Raw genomic sequence first — 9,510 nt, 5'->3', positions numbered from 1 at the left:
AGGCTAGGGGAGCACATCCAGACGCATTCGGACAGCGTATCCGCGCACATTTCGCATCCTTTGGCAAGAGTCGGTGCCGGCGACGCAAGAGTACGCAGAGGACCGCGTTCTGGCGGCGTTTTTAAGCAGTGCAGTGCAGGGTTCAGCGTCTGCAGCATCTTCTCGACAGGATGCTACGGCAGTCCCACTTTCCCTTGAGACATCTGCTCAGGAAGCAGCGTGAAGTTGCTACTGTCCCGAGCATCGGTGATTCAGTGGTAGAATGCTCGCCTGCCACGCGGGCGGCCCGGGTTCGATTCCCGGCCGATGCATCATTTTGCTTTTCCCGCGATAATGCTGCAGTGTGGCTTGCGCGCTTGACATGCACGATCCATAAGAATGTATAGCTGGATTCCCTTGAGAAGAACCGAGAACGCAGCACTTTCGGGTCCCCACTAGGACGATCGCATCATGTTCTGCAGACTAGCGTCGGCCTCGACTCGCAAGTTGCTGTGTCCAGGTGCCTCCGAGGCACCGAACTTCAACGTCAAGGAGTGCTTCCTATCGCTGCAAAAGCTGCAGCAACACCGCAATCAACAGGGCCGGCAATGCACGTGTAGCAAATAGAACACGTTATCCAGGAAGTACAGTGTCTCTGCGTCCAACATTGGGTACGGGTCGCCGGTGCCTCGGTAGCGCAGTAGGCAGCGCCTAGGTCTCGTAATCTTAAGGTCGTGAGTTCGATCCTCGATTTAATTTCCTGTGACCGCGGGTGGTGCTGTTGCTAGGGCCCCAACGTATTTCTTGTTTGTTATCCACAACGCTTCAGCGGGAAAATGTTTACTTCCTGCTTTTGCTACTTACAGCTTCCCTTTTCCTCTTCTCCCAGCTGAGCATGAAGCCAAAAGCATTGCTCTGAGACGTTTGAGGTGCTCGCCTTGCCAGTCAGTATGCTCGCAAAGAGAAAAGGGCGCCGACGCGGGACTCGGCACGAAATGCGACAAGCGACCGTCCGAGCCGTCGAAGGAACGCCCACATCCGGTGTGGTCTAGTGGCTAGGATACCTGGCTTTCACCCAGGAGGCCCGGGTTCGATTCCCGGTACCGGAACGGAATTTTTTCCACACGAATCGTGACAAGTTTGAGCTGTGCGAGCTGCCGTTTCCCATCCTGCTCGCAATATAGCTACTGTTTCGTGACAGTCAGCAGAATATAGAGGAGGGAAGCAGACACTCGACGGCCATAGAAATGGTGTGTGGCTTCATGCCACACGTTTCCAGCGTAGGGCTGAGCAACTGAATCTGTCGAGGCCTGTTAGCTCAGTTGGTTAGAGCGTCGTGCTAATAACGCGAAGGTCGTGGGTTCGATCCCCCCACGGGCCACTTCGCTTTTACAACTACGAAAAGGCAGCGCCGATTTCAGCTGGCCAGTGTGATCACCAAAAGATCATCACCCTTGCCAGTACTCGGGCGCGTGAGCGCATCCGAACACAGGGTACTGTTGGCAGTTTTACTTCCTCTGTTCCTTTCTCCTTTGTTTTCGGAGCTTCAGCCCGATTCGGTCAGGGAGACGCCACCGTGACATGAAGGGGCGTGCTGTGTGTCCATTGCCTCGCCTCCCCTTACCTCTCTCAGTCGTTTCTCGTGCTTGTCGTTTTGATATAGGCCGATTTGAGAGCGTCAGCTCTCGCGTCAGCCGAGCAAAGTCGAGACAAGTCGAGACACACTAGGGGCTGGTGTGCAGCGAGTAACAGGGAGAAAAAAACATTAATTTAAGGGCGCGTGGCAAAAGTACTCATACGCGAAATTAAAAGCCTGCTGCGGTGGCCGGGAATCGAACCCGGATCAACTGCTTGGAAGGCAGCTATGCTGACCATTACACCACCACCGCACAAGCGAGCGCCCCGGGGCCGCACCGTGTCGGCTTCCCGCCTGTCGGCAGCGGCCGAAGGTGATGGTACCTGGCAGGCGCATTTCGAGGTAGGCTAGGGGAGCACATCCAGACGCATTCGGACAGCGTATCCGCGCACATTTCGCATCCTTTGGCAAGAGTCGGTGCCGGCGACGCAAGAGTACGCAGAGGACCGCGTTCTGGCGGCGTTTTTAAGCAGTGCAGTGCAGGGTTCAGCGTCTGCAGCATCTTCTCGACAGGATGCTACGGCAGTCCCACTTTCCCTTGAGACATCTGCTCAGGAAGCAGCGTGAAGTTGCTACTGTCCCGAGCATCGGTGGTTCAGTGGTAGAATGCTCGCCTGCCACGCGGGCGGCCCGGGTTCGATTCCCGGCCGATGCATCATTTTGCTTTTCCCGCGATAATGCTGCAGTGTGGCTTGCGCGCTTGACATGCACGATCCATAAGAATGTATAGCTGGATTCCCTTGAGAAGAACCGAGAACGCAGCACTTTCGGGTCCCCACTAGGACGATCGCATCATGTTCTGCAGACTAGCGTCGGCCTCGACTCGCAAGTTGCTGTGTCCAGGTGCCTCCGAGGCACCGAACTTCAACGTCAAGGAGTGCTTCCTATCGCTGCAAAAGCTGCAGCAACACCGCAATCAACAGGGCCGGCAATGCACGTGTAGCAAATAGAACACGTTATCCAGGAAGTACAGTGTCTCTGCGTCCAACATTGGGTACGGGTCGCCGGTGCCTCGGTAGCGCAGTAGGCAGCGCCTAGGTCTCGTAATCTTAAGGTCGTGAGTTCGATCCTCGATTTAATTTCCTGTGACCGCGGGTGGTGCTGTTGCTAGGGCCCCAACGTATTTCTTGTTTGTTATCCACAACGCTTCAGCGGGAAAATGTTTACTTCCTGCTTTTGCTACTTACAGCTTCCCTTTTCCTCTTCTCCCAGCAGAGCATGAAGCCAAAAGCATTGCTCTGAGACGTTTGAGGTGCTCGCCTTGCCAGTCAGTATGCTCGCAAAGAGAAAAGGGCGCCGACGCGGGACTCGGCACGAAATGCGACAAGCGACCGTCCGAGCCGTCGAAGGAACGCCCACATCCGGTGTGGTCTAGTGGCTAGGATACCTGGCTTTCACCCAGGAGGCCCGGGTTCGATTCCCGGTACCGGAACGGAATTTTTTCCACACGAATCGTGACAAGTTTGAGCTGTGCGAGCTGCCGTTTCCCGTCCTGCTCGCAATATAGCTACTGTTTCGTGACAGTCAGCAGAATATAGAGGAGGGAAGCAGACACTCGACGGCCATAGAAATGGTGTATGGCTTCATGCCACACGTTTCCAGCGTAGGGCTGAGCAACTGAATCTGTCGAGGCCTGTTAGCTCAGTTGGTTAGAGCGTCGTGCTAATAACGCGAAGGTCGTGGGTTCGATCCCCCCACGGGCCACTTCGCTTTTACAACTACGAAAAGGCAGCGCCGATTTCAGCTGGCCAGTGTGATCACCAAAAGATCATCACCCTTGCCAGTACTCGGGCGCGTGAGCGCATCCGAACACAGGGTACTGTTGGCAGTTTTACTTCCTCTGTTCCTTTCTCCTTTGTTTTCGGAGCTTCAGCCCGATTCGGTCAGGGAGACGCCACCGTGACATGAAGGGGCGTGCTGTGTGTCCATTGCCTCGCCTCCCCTTACCTCTCTCAGTCGTTTCTCGTGCTTGTCGTTTTGATATAGGCCGATTTGAGAGCGTCAGCTCTCGCGTCAGCCGAGCAAAGTCGAGACAAGTCGAGACACACTAGGGGCTGGTGTGCAGCGAGTAACAGGGAGAAAAAAACATTAATTTAAGGGCGCGTGGCAAAAGTACTCATACGCGAAATTAAAAGCCTGCTGTGGTGGCCGGGAATCGAACCCGGATCAACTGCTTGGAAGGCAGCTATGCTGACCATTACACCACCACCGCACAAGCGAGCGCCCCGGGGCCGCACCGTGTCGGCTTCCCGCCTGTCGGCAGCGGCCGAAGGTGATGGTACCTGGCAGGCGCATTTCGAGGTAGGCTAGGGGAGCACATCCAGACGCATTCGGACAGCGTATCCGCGCACATTTCGCATCCTTTGGCAAGAGTCGGTGCCGGCGACGCAAGAGTACGCAGAGGACCGCGTTCTGGCGGCGTTTTTAAGCAGTGCAGTGCAGGGTTCAGCGTCTGCAGCATCTTCTCGACAGGATGCTACGGCAGTCCCACTTTCCCTTGAGACATCTGCTGAGGAAGCAGCGTGAAGTTGCTACTGTCCCGAGCATCGGTGGTTCAGTGGTAGAATGCTCGCCTGCCACGCGGGCGGCCCGGGTTCGATTCCCGGCCGATGCATCATTTTGCTTTTCCCGCGATAATGCTGCAGTGTGGCTTGCGCGCTTGACATGCACGATCCATAAGAATGTATAGCTGGATTCCCTTGAGAAGAACCGAGAACGCAGCACTTTCGGGTCCCCACTAGGACGATCGCATCATGTTCTGCAGACTAGCGTCGGCCTCGACTCGCAAGTTGCTGTGTCCAGGTGCCTCCGAGGCACCGAACTTCAACGTCAAGGAGTGCTTCCTATCGCTGCAAAAGCTGCAGCAACACCGCAATCAACAGGGCCGGCAATGCACGTGTAGCAAATAGAACACGTTATCCAGGAAGTACAGTGTCTCTGCGTCCAACATTGGGTACGGGTCGCCGGTGCCTCGGTAGCGCAGTAGGCAGCGCCTAGGTCTCGTAATCTTAAGGTCGTGAGTTCGATCCTCGATTTAATTTCCTGTGACCGCGGGTGGTGCTGTTGCTAGGGCCCCAACGTATTTCTTGTTTGTTATCCACAACGCTTCAGCGGGAAAATGTTTACTTCCTGCTTTTGCTACTTACAGCTTCCCTTTTCCTCTTCTCCCAGCAGAGCATGAAGCCAAAAGCATTGCTCTGAGACGTTTGAGGTGCTCGCCTTGCCAGTCAGTATGCTCGCAAAGAGAAAAGGGCGCCGACGCGGGACTCGGCACGAAATGCGACAAGCGACCGTCCGAGCCGTCGAAGGAACGCCCACATCCGGTGTGGTCTAGTGGCTAGGATACCTGGCTTTCACCCAGGAGGCCCGGGTTCGATTCCCGGTACCGGAACGGAATTTTTTCCACACGAATCGTGACAAGTTTGAGCTGTGCGAGCTGCCGTTTCCCGTCCTGCTCGCAATATAGCTACTGTTTCGTGACAGTCAGCAGAATATAGAGGAGGGAAGCAGACACTCGACGGCCATAGAAATGGTGTATGGCTTCATGCCACACGTTTCCAGCGTAGGGCTGAGCAACTGAATCTGTCGAGGCCTGTTAGCTCAGTTGGTTAGAGCGTCGTGCTAATAACGCGAAGGTCGTGGGTTCGATCCCCCCACGGGCCACTTCGCTTTTACAACTACGAAAAGGCAGCGCCGATTTCAGCTGGCCAGTGTGATCACCAAAAGATCATCACCCTTGCCAGTACTCGGGCGCGTGAGCGCATCCGAACACAGGGTACTGTTGGCAGTTTTACTTCCTCTGTTCCTTTCTCCTTTGTTTTCGGAGCTTCAGCCCGATTCGGTCAGGGAGACGCCACCGTGACATGAAGGGGCGTGCTGTGTGTCCATTGCCTCGCCTCCCCTTACCTCTCTCAGTCGTTTCTCGTGCTTGTCGTTTTGATATAGGCCGATTTGAGAGCGTCAGCTCTCGCGTCAGCCGAGCAAAGTCGAGACAAGTCGAGACACACTAGGGGCTGGTGTGCAGCGAGTAACAGGGAGAAAAAAACATTAATTTAAGGGCGCGTGGCAAAAGTACTCATACGCGAAATTAAAAGCCTGCTGTGGTGGCCGGGAATCGAACCCGGATCAACTGCTTGGAAGGCAGCTATGCTGACCATTACACCACCACCGCACAAGCGAGCGCCCCGGGGCCGCACCGTGTCGGCTTCCCGCCTGTCGGCAGCGGCCGAAGGTGATGGTACCTGGCAGGCGCATTTCGAGGTAGGCTAGGGGAGCACATCCAGACGCATTCGGACAGCGTATCCGCGCACATTTCGCATCCTTTGGCAAGAGTCGGTGCCGGCGACGCAAGAGTACGCAGAGGACCGCGTTCTGGCGGCGTTTTTAAGCAGTGCAGTGCAGGGTTCAGCGTCTGCAGCATCTTCTCGACAGGATGCTACGGCAGTCCCACTTTCCCTTGAGACATCTGCTCAGGAAGCAGCGTGAAGTTGCTACTGTCCCGAGCATCGGTGATTCAGTGGTAGAATGCTCGCCTGCCACGCGGGCGGCCCGGGTTCGATTCCCGGCCGATGCATCATTTTGCTTTTCCCGCGATAATGCTGCAGTGTGGCTTGCGCGCTTGACATGCACGATCCATAAGAATGTATAGCTGGATTCCCTTGAGAAGAACCGAGAACGCAGCACTTTCGGGTCCCCACTAGGACGATCGCATCATGTTCTGCAGACTAGCGTCGGCCTCGACTCGCAAGTTGCTGTGTCCAGGTGCCTCCGAGGCACCGAACTTCAACGTCAAGGAGTGCTTCCTATCGCTGCAAAAGCTGCAGCAACACCGCAATCAACAGGGCCGGCAATGCACGTGTAGCAAATAGAACACGTTATCCAGGAAGTACAGTGTCTCTGCGTCCAACATTGGGTACGTGTCGCCGGTGCCTCGGTAGCGCAGTAGGCAGCGCCTAGGTCTCGTAATCTTAAGGTCGTGAGTTCGATCCTCGATTTAATTTCCTGTGACCGCGGGTGGTGCTGTTGCTAGGGCCCCAACGTATTTCTTGTTTGTTATCCACAACGCTTCAGCGGGAAAATGTTTACTTCCTGCTTTTGCTACTTACAGCTTCCCTTTTCCTCTTCTCCCAGCTGAGCATGAAGCCAAAAGCATTGCTCTGAGACGTTTGAGGTGCTCGCCTTGCCAGTCAGTATGCTCGCAAAGAGAAAAGGGCGCCGACGCGGGACTCGGCACGAAATGCGACAAGCGACCGTCCGAGCCGTCGAAGGAACGCCCACATCCGGTGTGGTCTAGTGGCTAGGATACCTGGCTTTCACCCAGGAGGCCCGGGTTCGATTCCCGGTACCGGAACGGAATTTTTTCCACACGAATCGTGACAAGTTTGAGCTGTGCGAGCTGCCGTTTCCCATCCTGCTCGCAATATAGCTACTGTTTCGTGACAGTCAGCAGAATATAGAGGAGGGAAGCAGACACTCGACGGCCATAGAAATGGTGTGTGGCTTCATGCCACACGTTTCCAGCGTAGGGCTGAGCAACTGAATCTGTCGAGGCCTGTTAGCTCAGTTGGTTAGAGCGTCGTGCTAATAACGCGAAGGTCGTGGGTTCGATCCCCCCACGGGCCACTTCGCTTTTACAACTACGAAAAGGCAGCGCCGATTTCAGCTGGCCAGTGTGATCACCAAAAGATCATCACCCTTGCCAGTACTCGGGCGCGTGAGCGCATCCGAACACAGGGTACTGTTGGCAGTTTTACTTCCTCTGTTCCTTTCTCCTTTGTTTTCGGAGCTTCAGCCCGATTCGGTCAGGGAGACGCCACCGTGACATGAAGGGGCGTGCTGTGTGTCCATTGCCTCGCCTCCCCTTACCTCTCTCAGTCGTTTCTCGTGCTTGTCGTTTTGATATAGGCCGATTTGAGAGCGTCAGCTCTCGCGTCAGCCGAGCAAAGTCGAGACAAGTCGAGACACACTAGGGGCTGGTGTGCAGCGAGTAACAGGGAGAAAAAAACATTAATTTAAGGGCGCGTGGCAAAAGTACTCATACGCGAAATTAAAAGCCTGCTGCGGTGGCCGGGAATCGAACCCGGATCAACTGCTTGGAAGGCAGCTATGCTGACCATTACACCACCACCGCACAAGCGAGCGCCCCGGGGCCGCACCGTGTCGGCTTCCCGCCTGTCGGCAGCGGCCGAAGGTGATGGTACCTGGCAGGCGCATTTCGAGGTAGGCTAGGGGAGCACATCCAGACGCATTCGGACAGCGTATCCGCGCACATTTCGCATCCTTTGGCAAGAGTCGGTGCCGGCGACGCAAGAGTACGCAGAGGACCGCGTTCTGGCGGCGTTTTTAAGCAGTGCAGTGCAGGGTTCAGCGTCTGCAGCATCTTCTCGACAGGATGCTACGGCAGTCCCACTTTCCCTTGAGACATCTGCTCAGGAAGCAGCGTGAAGTTGCTACTGTCCCGAGCATCGGTGGTTCAGTGGTAGAATGCTCGCCTGCCACGCGGGCGGCCCGGGTTCGATTCCCGGCCGATGCATCATTTTGCTTTTCCCGCGATAATGCTGCAGTGTGGCTTGCGCGCTTGACATGCACGATCCATAAGAATGTATAGCTGGATTCCCTTGAGAAGAACCGAGAACGCAGCACTTTCGGGTCCCCACTAGGACGATCGCATCATGTTCTGCAGACTAGCGTCGGCCTCGACTCGCAAGTTGCTGTGTCCAGGTGCCTCCGAGGCACCGAACTTCAACGTCAAGGAGTGCTTCCTATCGCTGCAAAAGCTGCAGCAACACCGCAATCAACAGGGCCGGCAATGCACGTGTAGCAAATAGAACACGTTATCCAGGAAGTACAGTGTCTCTGCGTCCAACATTGGGTACGGGTCGCCGGTGCCTCGGTAGCGCAGTAGGCAGCGCCTAGGTCTCGTAATCTTAAGGTCGTGAGTTCGATCCTCGATTTAATTTCCTGTGACCGCGGGTGGTGCTGTTGCTAGGGCCCCAACGTATTTCTTGTTTGTTATCCACAACGCTTCAGCGGGAAAATGTTTACTTCCTGCTTTTGCTACTTACAGCTTCCCTTTTCCTCTTCTCCCAGCAGAGCATGAAGCCAAAAGCATTGCTCTGAGACGTTTGAGGTGCTCGCCTTGCCAGTCAGTATGCTCGCAAAGAGAAAAGGGCGCCGACGCGGGACTCGGCACGAAATGCGACAAGCGACCGTCCGAGCCGTCGAAGGAACGCCCACATCCGGTGTGGTCTAGTGGCTAGGATACCTGGCTTTCACCCAGGAGGCCCGGGTTCGATTCCCGGTACCGGAACGGAATTTTTTCCACACGAATCGTGACAAGTTTGAGCTGTGCGAGCTGCCGTTTCCCGTCCTGCTCGCAATATAGCTACTGTTTCGTGACAGTCAGCAGAATATAGAGGAGGGAAGCAGACACTCGACGGCCATAGAAATGGTGTATGGCTTCATGCCACACGTTTCCAGCGTAGGGCTGAGCAACTGAATCTGTCGAGGCCTGTTAGCTCAGTTGGTTAGAGCGTCGTGCTAATAACGCGAAGGTCGTGGGTTCGATCCCCCCACGGGCCACTTCGCTTTTACAACTACGAAAAGGCAGCGCCGATTTCAGCTGGCCAGTGTGATCACCAAAAGATCATCACCCTTGCCAGTACTCGGGCGCGTGAGCGCATCCGAACACAGGGTACTGTTGGCAGTTTTACTTCCTCTGTTCCTTTCTCCTTTGTTTTCGGAGCTTCAGCCCGATTCGGTCAGGGAGACGCCACCGTGACATGAAGGGGCGTGCTGTGTGTCCATTGCCTCGCCTCCCCTTACCTCTCTCAGTCGTTTCTCGTGCTTGTCGTTTTGATATAGGCCGATTTGAGAGCGTCAGCTCTCGCGTCAGC

The 9,510-nt window shown here is 55.5% G+C and overlaps 19 non-coding genes across 19 annotated transcripts; 15 read left to right on the top strand and 4 right to left on the bottom strand.

Annotated features, from left to right (window-relative positions):
- Positions 1-240: 240 nt before the first annotated feature.
- Positions 241-311, top strand: Trnag-gcc (transfer RNA glycine (anticodon GCC)). Its single transcript has one exon. It is a non-coding gene; the product is annotated as a tRNA-Gly (tRNA).
- Positions 312-1,016: 705 nt separating this feature from the next.
- Trnae-uuc (transfer RNA glutamic acid (anticodon UUC)) lies at positions 1,017-1,088 on the top strand. The gene has a single exon. It is a non-coding gene; the product is annotated as a tRNA-Glu (tRNA).
- A 198-nt stretch (positions 1,089-1,286) lies between these two features.
- Positions 1,287-1,360, top strand: Trnai-aau (transfer RNA isoleucine (anticodon AAU)). Its single transcript has one exon. It is a non-coding gene; the product is annotated as a tRNA-Ile (tRNA).
- Positions 1,361-1,796: 436 nt separating this feature from the next.
- On the bottom strand, positions 1,797-1,868 carry Trnag-ucc (transfer RNA glycine (anticodon UCC)). Its single transcript has one exon. It is a non-coding gene; the product is annotated as a tRNA-Gly (tRNA).
- A 331-nt stretch (positions 1,869-2,199) lies between these two features.
- Trnag-gcc (transfer RNA glycine (anticodon GCC)) lies at positions 2,200-2,270 on the top strand. The gene has a single exon. It is a non-coding gene; the product is annotated as a tRNA-Gly (tRNA).
- Positions 2,271-2,975: 705 nt separating this feature from the next.
- On the top strand, positions 2,976-3,047 carry Trnae-uuc (transfer RNA glutamic acid (anticodon UUC)). The gene has a single exon. It is a non-coding gene; the product is annotated as a tRNA-Glu (tRNA).
- Positions 3,048-3,245: 198 nt separating this feature from the next.
- Positions 3,246-3,319, top strand: Trnai-aau (transfer RNA isoleucine (anticodon AAU)). The gene has a single exon. It is a non-coding gene; the product is annotated as a tRNA-Ile (tRNA).
- A 436-nt stretch (positions 3,320-3,755) lies between these two features.
- On the bottom strand, positions 3,756-3,827 carry Trnag-ucc (transfer RNA glycine (anticodon UCC)). The gene has a single exon. It is a non-coding gene; the product is annotated as a tRNA-Gly (tRNA).
- A 331-nt stretch (positions 3,828-4,158) lies between these two features.
- Trnag-gcc (transfer RNA glycine (anticodon GCC)) lies at positions 4,159-4,229 on the top strand. Its single transcript has one exon. It is a non-coding gene; the product is annotated as a tRNA-Gly (tRNA).
- A 705-nt stretch (positions 4,230-4,934) lies between these two features.
- On the top strand, positions 4,935-5,006 carry Trnae-uuc (transfer RNA glutamic acid (anticodon UUC)). Its single transcript has one exon. It is a non-coding gene; the product is annotated as a tRNA-Glu (tRNA).
- A 198-nt stretch (positions 5,007-5,204) lies between these two features.
- Trnai-aau (transfer RNA isoleucine (anticodon AAU)) lies at positions 5,205-5,278 on the top strand. Its single transcript has one exon. It is a non-coding gene; the product is annotated as a tRNA-Ile (tRNA).
- A 436-nt stretch (positions 5,279-5,714) lies between these two features.
- On the bottom strand, positions 5,715-5,786 carry Trnag-ucc (transfer RNA glycine (anticodon UCC)). The gene has a single exon. It is a non-coding gene; the product is annotated as a tRNA-Gly (tRNA).
- A 331-nt stretch (positions 5,787-6,117) lies between these two features.
- Trnag-gcc (transfer RNA glycine (anticodon GCC)) lies at positions 6,118-6,188 on the top strand. The gene has a single exon. It is a non-coding gene; the product is annotated as a tRNA-Gly (tRNA).
- A 705-nt stretch (positions 6,189-6,893) lies between these two features.
- Positions 6,894-6,965, top strand: Trnae-uuc (transfer RNA glutamic acid (anticodon UUC)). Its single transcript has one exon. It is a non-coding gene; the product is annotated as a tRNA-Glu (tRNA).
- Positions 6,966-7,163: 198 nt separating this feature from the next.
- On the top strand, positions 7,164-7,237 carry Trnai-aau (transfer RNA isoleucine (anticodon AAU)). The gene has a single exon. It is a non-coding gene; the product is annotated as a tRNA-Ile (tRNA).
- Positions 7,238-7,673: 436 nt separating this feature from the next.
- Positions 7,674-7,745, bottom strand: Trnag-ucc (transfer RNA glycine (anticodon UCC)). The gene has a single exon. It is a non-coding gene; the product is annotated as a tRNA-Gly (tRNA).
- Positions 7,746-8,076: 331 nt separating this feature from the next.
- Trnag-gcc (transfer RNA glycine (anticodon GCC)) lies at positions 8,077-8,147 on the top strand. Its single transcript has one exon. It is a non-coding gene; the product is annotated as a tRNA-Gly (tRNA).
- A 705-nt stretch (positions 8,148-8,852) lies between these two features.
- Positions 8,853-8,924, top strand: Trnae-uuc (transfer RNA glutamic acid (anticodon UUC)). The gene has a single exon. It is a non-coding gene; the product is annotated as a tRNA-Glu (tRNA).
- A 198-nt stretch (positions 8,925-9,122) lies between these two features.
- On the top strand, positions 9,123-9,196 carry Trnai-aau (transfer RNA isoleucine (anticodon AAU)). Its single transcript has one exon. It is a non-coding gene; the product is annotated as a tRNA-Ile (tRNA).
- The last annotated feature ends 314 nt before the right edge of the window (positions 9,197-9,510 follow it).

Source organism: Schistocerca gregaria, unplaced genomic scaffold (assembly GCF_023897955.1).
Source record: "Schistocerca gregaria isolate iqSchGreg1 unplaced genomic scaffold, iqSchGreg1.2 ptg000564l, whole genome shotgun sequence".
NCBI classification, from domain to species: Eukaryota; Metazoa; Arthropoda; class Insecta; order Orthoptera; family Acrididae; genus Schistocerca; species Schistocerca gregaria.
The sequence above is the reverse complement of the archived record's forward strand: the minus strand, read 5'-3'. Positions and strand labels throughout refer to the sequence as shown.